This window comes from Sus scrofa, chromosome 4 (genome assembly GCF_000003025.6).
Source record: "Sus scrofa isolate TJ Tabasco breed Duroc chromosome 4, Sscrofa11.1, whole genome shotgun sequence".
Classification (NCBI taxonomy): Eukaryota; Metazoa; Chordata; class Mammalia; order Artiodactyla; family Suidae; genus Sus; species Sus scrofa.
The window spans coordinates 118948473-118960836 of NC_010446.5; the positions used below are offsets into that span (position 1 = coordinate 118948473).

A 12364-nucleotide genomic window follows, 5' to 3' on the forward strand; every position below is an offset into this window, starting at 1 on the left:
CAGCCCTTGCCTTCTAAGTTCCTCCAAGTTGCGGGCGGCCCCTTCCCCAGAGGACATTCTGCTAGGGCTCGTCGGGGGCGGGGGCGAAGGAAGCCCCCCAGCTCTCCCCACCTGCTGCCCCCGCACTCCCAGCGGCGGCACTGCTGGGTGACACAGAGGGGGTGGGGGGATGGGAGGGAAGGGGCTCTGGGAGGTAATGGGTGGGGGTCGGGGCTGGGGAGGAGGGGAGCTCTGGGTTGAATTTGGACTTCATCTACTCTGTGGCCTGGCTCCGCCGGCCACCTCGTCTCAGATGGCGACGGGAAGACAGGCGGCAGCAGCGGCGGGGTCAGCGGGAGGGAGAAGGGGATCAGTTGCTGGGGTGTGGAAGGGATTCCCGCTTCCAGAGTCCGGGCGCGCGTATTCCCTTTTCACCGCCTCCATCCCCTTCGAAAGGAAGTGCTTGTGCCACTAAGCTGACCAGGGAACAAATATCTAAAAAAGAATATGAGAACTCCTAAATGAAGAGGCTCCAAGCGGCAGTGCTTGCTGAAAAGCAGGAGCCCTGCCTGAATTGCAAGGCTGTTCGCTCCCTGGGCAGCTTAAGTCCTTTTCTCTTAGAGCTTCTCTGGAAATGCCTTTTGGGTTTATGAACTGGGTGTGTGTGTGTGTGTCTCTAGGGACACAGATAAGTATTAGGTTTACTGTCATATGATAATTTACCTATGTGAATATGGTGCAAAATGATCTGTAGGATAATTGGTGGTATTTTTTCAGAAAACATATTAGGTTCCTTCAATATTGTCAAAGTGTTTTAGGTTCCCTTCCTGTTGTCCTGCTTCTCTTTCTTTTTCTCTCGAGCAGATAACAAATAGGAAATTAAAAATGAAGAGGAAAAGGAAAGGGACATTTTTTCCCCCACTGGATGAACGTGTAAATTGCAATAATGAATGCTTAGAAGATTTATCTATTAGGTTTAGATATTCGTATTGTCTTTGATTTTAGGAGAAATGATTTCATATTTACAAAAAATGGAAAGTTCCTAATGCACATCATAGAATTCCACAAACAAACCAAAAACTTCTTGATAACTTCAAAGTAACTTTATCACAGGTACTGTGAGAGTTGACTTGAAATCCACCTCCAGCATACTGGTTGGAGAAGTGTTAGACCTTACACCTGAAAATATTTTGTTTTGTTTTTTCAGTTATAATTCACTAAATATGTGAAACCCCAAATCCACCTTTATATTTGTGTTCTCTCTCCTCTATTTGACAAGGTGTAAGAGAAAAAAAAATTAACTAGTTTTTCTTGGACCCTTTTGCTTTCTGCAGATGTTGGGGTTTCAAGCACATGTTTTCCAGGGGAGTAAAAGCTCAGGGATTTTTCAAGGATTTTTTTTTTTTTCTTTAAAGGAAAAAGCCTGTCACTTTCAGGGCACTGGTTCGGGAACAACCATAGTCAAAAATGTCTATTCACTTGTCCCTTGCTCATTACCATTCTGTGTCTTATTTAAATGAGATAGCATTTTTCAGATCCTAAACATCCATCCATGGTGGCAGGTGCCAGTTGGAGACATTAAGGTTCTGGTCCAAAGAAATTGATTGTCCTCCACCCTGGGGAAAGTGAGGAGGGGAAGGGCAGTTAATGAGACAATATTAACTAAGTGCCTCCTCTGTGCTGGGCACTGAAAAGTCATGCTGCCTTTACTCAGAGCAGCACCTCTGGGATATTCTCTCTGGTTAACCCTGGAGGAGCCTGAGGATCTGAGGATAAACTAGAAATACCTAAAAACAAAGATGGTGGGTGTGGTGTTTGCCCATGAGACTGATGCCAAATGCCATACTGCTTCTCTTACTTCCAAAGAACATGTTTCCTGAGAGAAGATGAGAACCAGCTGCCGGGGTGAGGATCCAGCATCTGCTTGAGAGATTTTTAAAGGGAGGACCCAACTTGATTGCTCTGTTTTGATTTTCAGTTCTTTAGTTACAAAAGAAAGGACTTGAGAGTCAGTGTCAAGAGAGAAGGAAGTGATGGGTTTTAGAGGCTAACTGCGGCTGGCCTTTGCTTCGCCTTCTGCTCTCCCACATGGTACCCTCACTCAGTGTGAAGAGCTGGGGAGAGTGATGGCAGCCCTGCCTTTCCGTTCCTCGCAAGGACACTGGCTTAGCACTGTCACCTTGCATGAAAATGCTATTATCAACCATAATATTAGTAATAACATTAGTAGTGCCCATCATTTGTTGGCACATATATCTAGATCTCTGAAGGCAATTGTTACTATTATCACATAACCCTTGGGAAAACTGAGGCTTAAAGAGATTTAGCAACCTGCTCAAGGACCAAGGCTAACAACTTCACACCTAGGATTTTAACCCTGCTGTGTCAAGCTCCCAAGCCTGTATCTTTTCTATTACAAGATGCAAAATCAGTTGACCTATAAATCCCTCTTCCATGTGCATACCTCACACGGTCTCTTTCCCATCTTTTACATTTCTTGGATTATAGTAATAAAGATTCTTCATAATACTTTTTTTTTTTTAACCTCCAAAACTCCTTTCTCATCTTTAAAACTAATTTTGAAAAGGAGCTCTCCCCACTACCGTAATCTCTGCTTTGGTGTCAGATGTGCCAAATTTATCTAAAGGTCAAAAGCAATGTACCTTTTACGTTTCCTCACTTTTATGTAGTGTCGACTTGGGGCACGTGTTTAGAGCCTGACAAGTTTGGATTTGAATTCAGAGTGCATCCTGCCTGAAGTTGAACAACTTATTTAAAGCTCCTTAAGCCTTCACTTTCTAAGTCACAGGATTTTGAATATCAAAGGAGATAGCATCGGTAAATGTCATCCTTGGCCTATGGTTAATACTCCGTAAGAGGTCACTATATCATTACCATTATTAATAACAATAGTAATTCAGGAAATAGTTATTGAATTCCTGTGTTGCAAGCACCGTTACCAGCCTGGGTAGTGGTTATAAAGGCAATTTCAGAGATAAACCACGATCACTGATCTTCAAGAGTTTACAGCCTCATTTGGGAAATTAAGTAATCATGCCGAAAGTCATAATATAAATTACCATAATAAAAGTGTTATGTGTACAGATTATACATGTATGTATATACACATACACGGGTATATGCATCTAGATGTATATATATCGCAAAGACCTCTGGTGGTTCAAAGAGGATGAGATCATTTTTATTTGGAGAGGAGAGGACAGGCTTCATGAAGAAAATGGTGGCATTTGCGATGTGACTTGAAGGAGAGACTAAAATGGAGCTTGTGTCAGGACATCACAGAAGCAGCCGCGTGAACAGGAACGAAGGCTTGATAGCAGGAAGTGCAGTCTATACCCTTGAAAAAGCGATGGGTCTGTCTTGGTTCCAGAGTCGTGGAGCTTCTGTTATGGCTCAGCAGTAACGAGCCCAAACAAGGAACCATGAGGATGCAGGTTCGATCCCTGGCCTTGCTCACTGGGTTAAGGATCTGGTATTACTGTGTGCTGTGGTGTGGGTTGCAGACGCGGCTTGGATCCCGAGTGGCTGTGGCTGTGGTGTAGGGCGGCAGCTGCAGCTCCATTGTGACCTCTACATGCCAAGGATGTGGCCCTAAAGAGCAAAAGAAAAAAAAGAAAAGAGTGGTTTGTGGGGAACAGAACCCAGAGGTACGTGGCTGACAAGGAAGACGAGGGTCTCGGCCTGGCATGTCAGGATGCGTTTTTCTCTGTTTGTTGGAAATTTGGGGGACAGTAATACAGGGCTTTTCTATTATTAAAATACTTATAAAATTTTAAACTCTTTATCCCTTAGCCTATTTTGTATTGTGAAATACTATTTTAATTGTGTTTTCAGAAAACATCTGTCATTTGGGCTCATTTACACGTTTGACGTGGCTTATGAAACTCTTTGAAAACAGGTACTGTTCGGTTTGATAGCGTTTACCAAAGCACCACCTACAGAATTTACAGATATACATTTAATTCACGAGCTTCCACTTGCATTGATTAAAAGACCAGGGAATGACAGATTGGGGTATAGCGGCCACCAGGCACTGCTGTTCCTCAGATCCCTGAGCAACACGGCTACTTCGCAGGAGACAAAGGTAGACCATCCGTCTTCACAGAGCCAGAGCCAAGACGGAGAAAACCAGCCTCTCCCGGGGCAGGCTGGAAGGTTAAGAAACATCTCTGTTTCTTTATGCCTGTATCCCCAGAAGCTCCCTCTGGACTCTGACTCTGAGGCATGGAGCTAGCGCTGCCATCCCAAGGTCTGAGTGCCCTCAGCGCGCCCGCAGACCTGCGCTTCCTGGAACCTTGCCTTGGGTGTCCGCTCCCACCTCCACCATCTCCCCTCCTGGAACACACCCCTGTGATGCCCCCCCCCCCGCCCCCGAAAAGCACAGATGTGGCGTCAGGCCAGTTTGGCTTCTTATCCTGCTTTTTTCTCACTATCTGTGTGAGTTTGGGAAATCTTTCTTATTCATCAACTGCAGATTAAAAAATATCTCCCTCCTGGAGTTCCCGTCGTGGCGCAGTGGTTAACGAATCCGACTAGGAACCATGAGGTTGCGGGTTTGGTCCCTGCCCTTGCTCAGTGGGTTAAGGATCCGGCGTTGTCTGAGCTGTGGTGTAGGTTGCAGACGCGGCTCGGATCCCGCGTTGCTGTGGCTCTGGCATAGGCTGGTGGCTACAGCTCCGACTGGACCCCTAGCCTGGGAACCTCCATATGCCGCGGGAGCAGCCCAAGAAATAGCAAAAAAAAAAAAAAAAAAAAAATCTCCCTCCTGAGAGGCAATGCCTATAGAGGTTCGGATCCCAATTCTGGAGTCAGATGGGGTTTGAAGCCTGATGTGCCACTTGCCAGCCCTGGGAACTTGAGCCAGTCTCACTGTGCCTGGTGGAGACCCTGTGAGTCCTGGCCTCATGGGATCAGTGTGTGTAATGAATAGGAAATGGGTTCACCTATGTCAGTATCAGGGTAGTGACCAGCTCTGTGTCTGTCAACTGTCATTAATTCTCTCAAGGTTGGGGTGATTAATCAAGACAACCTATTCAAGGCACTTAGCAAAATACCTTTGTTGGTGGGTTCCAGGGCTGATAAAATATTAGAGGTGGACAGAAGCCACCTAGTTCACTCCATCGCCCACAAAACCTGGGGAGTTTCAATAGCGAGAAGGGGAAGACTCTGTTAGAATCCTGTTCTTCCCATAAAGTCAGTGATTTCTACCTGTGATGACGTCTTCACTAGCTACTATTTCCTATGCATCAGACACCTGTGTAAGGCACTTGTATGCGGTACTTCATTTAATGCTCGTCATGGTTGTACTTTCTTTAAACATAGGGGCGGTCATTAAGCCCATTTTATAAATGAGAAATAGGATATTTAGTGAGATTTGATATTAGACTTGTATGAAATGTTTTCAATCCATTCATAGAATTAATCTCCACAATAAACTGATGAGGTTTATTGGATGTAAAAGACTTGGATAGAAAAAGGTGAGCTGACCAGTCCAGAGTCTCACAAGGACCTTGCTAGAATCTTCAAAGCCTGTGCATTTAGTTCTTTTGTTATATACCTTTATCCTTACACATTAAACACATCTTTAAAGATATTAGTCAAAGGGATTCAATCCTAGAAGGGCCAATTTTTTTTTATCAAACCTTTATCTACAATTTCATTTTTTTTTTTTTTCTGGTTTGCCCGGAAACTTTGTGTTCCAGGGTAGATAATGGTTTCCATGTGTAGAGTAGGAAATTGTTTTGTTTCCTGTTAAGCTGGAAACGTTCTGGAGAGGTGGGTGGCAGCAGGAGGGATTCGCAGACATTCCCGTTGTTCTGATCTGAAGCCACATTTCTTATCACTGGGACACACACGGAGGTGGTGCTGTGGGCACCTGCAGGGGTGTGGAAGCACCCTCTGGCTCTAGAGCTTCATACTGTGCTGCATGGGGGTGGGAGGGGGCACTGAGGAGGCCTCTGTTTTAAAGATGTGTTTCTTAAAATGGCACCTAGCCATTTAGGGGCACTGAGGCACACTGAGTTGTGTATAAACTGTGTGTGTGTCTGTAGATATGCTCGTATGCATTTTTCTAGTTACAGCCTCCGTGGTTTTATCAGCTTATCAGAAATGCTCAAGATTCGTAAAAGTTAGAACTACCCTTGGAGGGTTTATGGATCTGTTGAAACTCCTCCTGCAGTCTCTTAGGTCCTTGCTTTACTTAGATATTCTCATTCACCCTCCTTCTTTCTTAGTTACCCTCCTCTTTTCCGGCTCTTTTTTCATTGGAAACCCCCCCCCTTTGCATTCTAATGAGGAGGTCTTGATGGGGTGTTGGGGGTGGGGGAGGAAGGCCCAGGAATCTCTCCTTTCCCTCCCCTTCTCCCTTTCTCCCCCTACAGGGGCTCCTGCTCCTCCCCCCTCCCCGACTTTCTTTAGCTTCCTCGCCCAGTCTCCCCCCCAACCCCAATCCCCTGCCACCCATTATCCCTGTGGCTTCTTTGAGCCAGTTGCCTTATGTGAAAAATGTTGACTTATTCCTGCCTACCTTTCCGAGCTATTTTGAAAATCAAATGGGTGTAAATGCACGTTGGAGACACAATAAATCACTTCTTGCATGTGGGGAAAACATAATGTGAGCAGATTACATGGATTATGCAGCTACTTGGTCGCTGGAGATGGTTCCGTTGCTTATAGCATGGCTTTGCCAGCTGGGCACCTTTACTGCGCTGTGGAGAAAAATGGGTACGGTGTTTATACTTTTCTTATGTTCTTGTAGAAAGAATAGCAAAAATAAAATAAAAAGGCAACAGTATGAAATGTCTTAACGAATTATTACAGACTATTACACTAAGACCCAAGGCTGTTTTTCAGAAGATTTCAATAAACTCTGAGTATTGTCAAGATTATTATAAAGAATCATCCCATTCATTTGTGCAATTTGAAAGAAATAATGTTTCCAGGGAGCTATGTTGACACCATCTGCTAAGTATGCATTGTTGTATTAATTTTTAAATGTGTATCGTGCCAAAGAGTCATTATTTGTGAAAGTTTGAAAGGGTGATCATGCCTCTGTTGTGTGCTGGGCACAGTGCTGTTTCTTGGCTTGTAGAATGAGGGGGACAGTGACTGTCCCTTAGGAGTTCAAGCCCCATGCATGAAATTACGTCTCCAGACCTCAGCTTTCTCATCTGTAAGATTGAGATGATGGTACTGAACCGACCTTTGAAGAATTACATATAAACCTGTGTTAAGTACTCAGTAAGTGATAGCTGCTCTTTACACATCAGTGTCAATAGCATTTATTGATAGTGCCAGCCAAAGGACCATCAGGTGTCTTTGATCCCTTCTGTTGAATGGATGCGGTAAACCATTTACGCTTCCTGTGAACGCTTTCAGGTCGTATGTGAGCTTGAGCAATTTGCTCCACTCGGTAAGTGTCACATCTAGGATCTGAATCTGTTTGCAAGTCCAAGTCCGGTGCTCTGTTGGCTACCTGCCATTGCCCACTAATTTGATTCACAGCGTCAATGGTGGCATTCCTCGAAGATAGGGGAGAGGGAAAGCCTATCGATTATAGATCATTGTGCTCCTGCAGTGTCCATAAGCTCCTAGACATGTAGGCTCAGTTGCAGCCAGATATGAAAAGGGGAGTTTATAATCTGCATTCAAAGACAGAACTTCATTGGTTCCTAAGGATCGTGGGATAGCCCATAGAACTTGATTTTCCAGGTCATACAGGTCCCAGAGGCACGTTCTGAGAGATCTTTACCTATAGTTAGGAAGACCTTTGGAACAGACTTTGGAAAATCATAGGGATATCATTTTGATGGGAGATACTTTAAAGATATGGGAAATGGAGTTCTATATTCAGTGCTATTTGAACTATTTCTGAGAATGCCAGTTTTCACTCAGCAGGCTGGTTACTTTTTTAGTCTTATTATGACAGATGTAGTTTGAGGATCACTGTCAGTAAAATCACCATTTTTTTTTTTTTTTTTTTTGGTAAAAACAGAATCCTAGAGATTTTTTTTTCCCAGATCAGGTGCATTTAACACTCTAAAGACACTCTTTTGGTGGACATTTCTGACTGAGAGAACGTGTGTAAGTGGAAGCCTCGTATGTGTGTGTGTTTGGTATTAATACATTTGCAATTTCTCATGTGAGTTCATTTTTATCTCCCTTGATTTTAACCTTTATAGGGCTCCTCCACCCCTCCTCTCAGGGAAAAAAACCACCACCACCAACAACAACAAAACACCCTTTCTGGAACATTCTGCTGTATCCTCTCAGACCTAGCACCAACTCCTCTGAGCAGATCTTTGCTCCCAGATGAGATGGCTGCATTCCTCTCTCTGGTCCCTCACCTCTGTAGTAGTACGTTACAGCATTAAAATAATCTTATATTGTGCTTTATGTTGTGCTTACTTTATTCATGTTTCCGTCACTCGAAATGAGCATCTCAAAATCAGGTTTTGTAGTCTGACTCATCATACCCAACTCTTCAGTAATTTGTGGTAGACACATCATCCAGGGACTAGCTGAAGTTTGTGATGATGAGGTTGTAATGACCAGATTCCGCTGAGCACATAGTTCCTTAATAACCATTCATTCAAATCGGCAAAATAGTCCACATACCCTGTTCTGTGAGTTTAATGAAGTGACAGTTCTCTGTCCCTTCAGGTGTTTTAAGTGTATGAACCCTGTATCAAAGGCTCAGCACAGCCAAGGTGTGATTGTGTCCTGTCCTGAAATGGACAAAGCAAAAATCCTCCTAATTGTCTGGGCTCTAGATCCACTGAGAACAAGTCATTGGCGTGTAGGTTACTGGCCTCATTGGAGTCTTATCCCCCATTCATTCCAGGATACGAAGTATCTCTAGACGACTTGAGTCAATCCACAGTCGTTTGAATCTCACCAACTAAGAGTCCATTTTTAGCATTTATCATGATGACTAAAAGTCACTGCTTTCATCGATAAAAAGTCATTTTTCTATCCATAATGCGAATGTAGTTGTTAATTAACATATGATAACAGAAGGACTTAGCGCGGCCACTTCGGAGTGTGACCTTTCTGTTAAAATGCTTGTGAGCATCAGGGCTTCCTCCTTCCCTCCCTTCCTCCTTCTCTCTTTCCCTGAGCGAGTATTTGTCGGTTCCCTTCCATGTGTAGCTTACCTTGAAGATCAGGCTTACAGAGGTTACTTGACTTGCTGCAAATTCCCAAACCACGATTAGAGCTGTTGATCTCCCTCTTCTTCCCATCTTTCCACGCAGTATCAGGAAATAAAAGACTCATGAAATCAAGGGGCAGTTAAACACAAATGTAGTGCTGACATGGTTACACACTACGGAACTAGCTTACAGAATTTCCTCTCCAAGGATTTTATGTTGATATAACCAGAACCTCTGGGCTGAGGAATCTGGGTCCTGGGTTTCTGGCGTAACGATCCCCAATTCCCTCTTGTGAGGGTGCTCTCAGTACCGTGCGGGCAGACACCGTACTCTTCTATTGAGATTTTTGCAAGATTTCAGATTTCGCTTTTTCTCACACTAGGGTGCACAGAAACGCCCTTGACACGGAGAAGCATCTTGTATTTTCCGAGATCTCATCAGAGCAGAATGCCAGGTTCTCCCAGACATCACATCTGAGCAGTGCTGGATAAAGGCAGTGCACCTGGCCTCCCGCATCTTGTAACTTAAACTGAGCTCCTGACATGTCCAGTTAAAAACAAAACACTATCTCTGGGTGGGTAACAATGACCTCTTCCTTCACCCGTGCCTTTCCACTGTGGGGTTGCCCAGTTACTAAAATGAATGAAGAGACTTAGTCAAAACTACGTGACAACGCCTTTTGATCTTCCACAAAGAGACCTTTGTTTCTCCTTCTCGCTGCCTCCATCACATGGTGCCTTGGGGTCCCCTCTTCCTTTTTTCCTGGGGCTCAGTCTAGAATACAGATAGAGGAATCCAGTAGACACTTCTTTATTCAAGCCACACTGTCAGGCTTTTTCTGCCACGCCACTTTTGGAAAAGATTTGTGAATCCATTGTGAGAGCAATTATGCCTCTTTATAGCTGGAACTTCTTAATCGTGAAAGAAGCCTTAGAGATCATTTCGGTTCATCTCTTAATTTCCAAATGAATGGCCAGAGAGATTAAATGACTTGCCCAAGGCCATGCAGCTAAGGAGAAATTACACCAGTAGCTCACCCATCTGGGCGCTTGCTATGTATCAGTCTTTGCTGTTAAGTCTTTGTTAATTTAATGCCCACAACATTGGTGATGGGCACTGTTGTTATCCCAGTTGACAGATGAGGACACTGAGGCACAGAAAGATTAAGCAACTAGCCCATGACCCCACAGGAAGGAAGGACATAGCTGGACAGAATGGCTCCATATGTACCTGTAACACAGAGATGGTTCTCCTCCCCAGGACCACATTTTTCATCATCTCTTGGAGGGATGAAGACAACCTGCACCGAGTCCTTCTGCGTAGCAGTGTTAGCTGGGCAATAACAAGTCTGTGATTATCATGATAACTTTTTTCCTCTGGCCTTTATAGTATTGACTGAAAATACTTTCCCGAATATTGTATTAACAATGAACGCTTTAATCTGTGATAGTGAAGTGACAGTGGCAGAGAAGGAAAAAGAGCATTTCATTCCCAAGTCATTTGGGTCTCTGATGTCTTCCTTTAGGTGGCTGACATCAAACTTTTCAGACAAAAAGCAAAACTACATTTGAAATTGGCTACAAGGGGATATAACGAAAAACTACCCATATTTGTTTTTGGCTTTTTTTTTTTGGCCAGGGCATACAGCAGCTTGATGTGGGATCTCAGTTTCCAGACCAGGCATTGAACCCAGGCCGCTGTGGTTTAAGTGCGAAGTCTTACCACTAGAGTATCAGGGAAACCTACCCATTTTTGATACACAGATTTTAAATTCTTATAATGTGATTTTAACAGAACACATTGTAATTATGAAACTATGTGTGATTAATATATAGCAGATCTGCTCCATTCAAGGCATAGTTATAACATTTGGCATACTAGGTTGATGTAAATTTGGCAGCTAATTAGCGATGTGGAAGAACTATTTGATGATATGAATGTATTTCGGGGAAAATATAGACACTGTGTATTTTGTATATTTTGAAGTCTTTTTTTTTTTTTTTTTTAATTTGGAGTGACTTAGAGATATTCCCCAAACTTGTTCCAATCCTGTGATGCCATTTCTTGTGACACAGCAGTGACCTGAGAAAGTGCAGTTCTCTGCTCTGCTCAATTTATGTAAATCTCCAGCTCTGTCTGTTTAAATAATCTCTATTCTTTAATTTAGGCAAATCCAACCCACCTCTTCCATAATTCTTTCCTTGATGTGTTTAGTCAATAGCAATCTATCTTTCCTATAAATTCCTTTTTAAATAACAATAGTAATCTATCTTCCTATAAACTCCTATTTATTTATTTATTTATTTATTATTTATGTATTTATTTATTGTTTTTTAGGGCTGCACCTATGACACATGGATGCTCCCAGGCTAGGGGTCGAATTGGAGCTGCAGTTGCGGCCTACACCACAGCCACAGCAACACAGGAGCCGAGCCATGTCTGTGACCTACACCAAAATTCATGGCAAAGCTGGATCCTTAACCCACTGAGTGAGGCCAAGGATTGAACCCCTATCCTCATGGGTCCTAGTCGGATTTATTTCCACTGAGCCACAATGAGAAGTCCCTAGACTCCTTTTTAAATAAGTCTTTCTCCTTATATACTTTCTGTAAAACAGGAGTAGTCGCAGATGTGAGATGGGGAGCTGGAGAGAAAGTAAGACGAGACAAGGAACAGTAGCCATGACGTACTGTTTTGGGGAAATAGTGAATGCAAAGAATTGGTTGTAAATTTGGTATATGCAGGCTTCATGAGGATCCATTAAAATAAATTACTAAAAGGAGTAGTGACTCACTGGGCTGACAGGCAAGTGACCTGAGCCATCCTCCTGGCCCTGCTGCTTGTTGCCTTTGAGACCTCGCAAAAGCAAATAGTTTTCTGGCCCCTGTATCCTTAGATACCTGGTATGAAAGGGTTTGAACTTGGCCCTGGGCAGGAAACTGACTCATGGCTCCTGGAGCAGCCCTTTCTGTGCATGACACAGGTCTGTCTATGATCTTGTAACGGAAGCTGTCTCCGTCTTCTGCTCCCTGGTCTCGCTCATCATTTGAAGCCATGTGGAGCAACCTAGATGGCCCCCCAACGTGTAAAGTTGTCTTTCAGCTCTCTGCTCTTCCCTTCTTTTTTTTTTTTTTTTTTTTTTGTCTTTTTGCCACTTCTTGGGCCGCACCCGCAGCATATGGAGGTTCCCAGGCTAGGGGTCGAATCGGAGC

The 12364-nt window shown here is 43.7% G+C and overlaps 1 protein-coding gene across 4 annotated transcripts in view; it reads left to right on the forward strand.

Moving 5' to 3' along the window:
- PLPPR5 (phospholipid phosphatase related 5) overlaps positions 1-12364 on the forward strand; it is a 465309-nt gene that overhangs the window by 348112 nt on the left and 104833 nt on the right.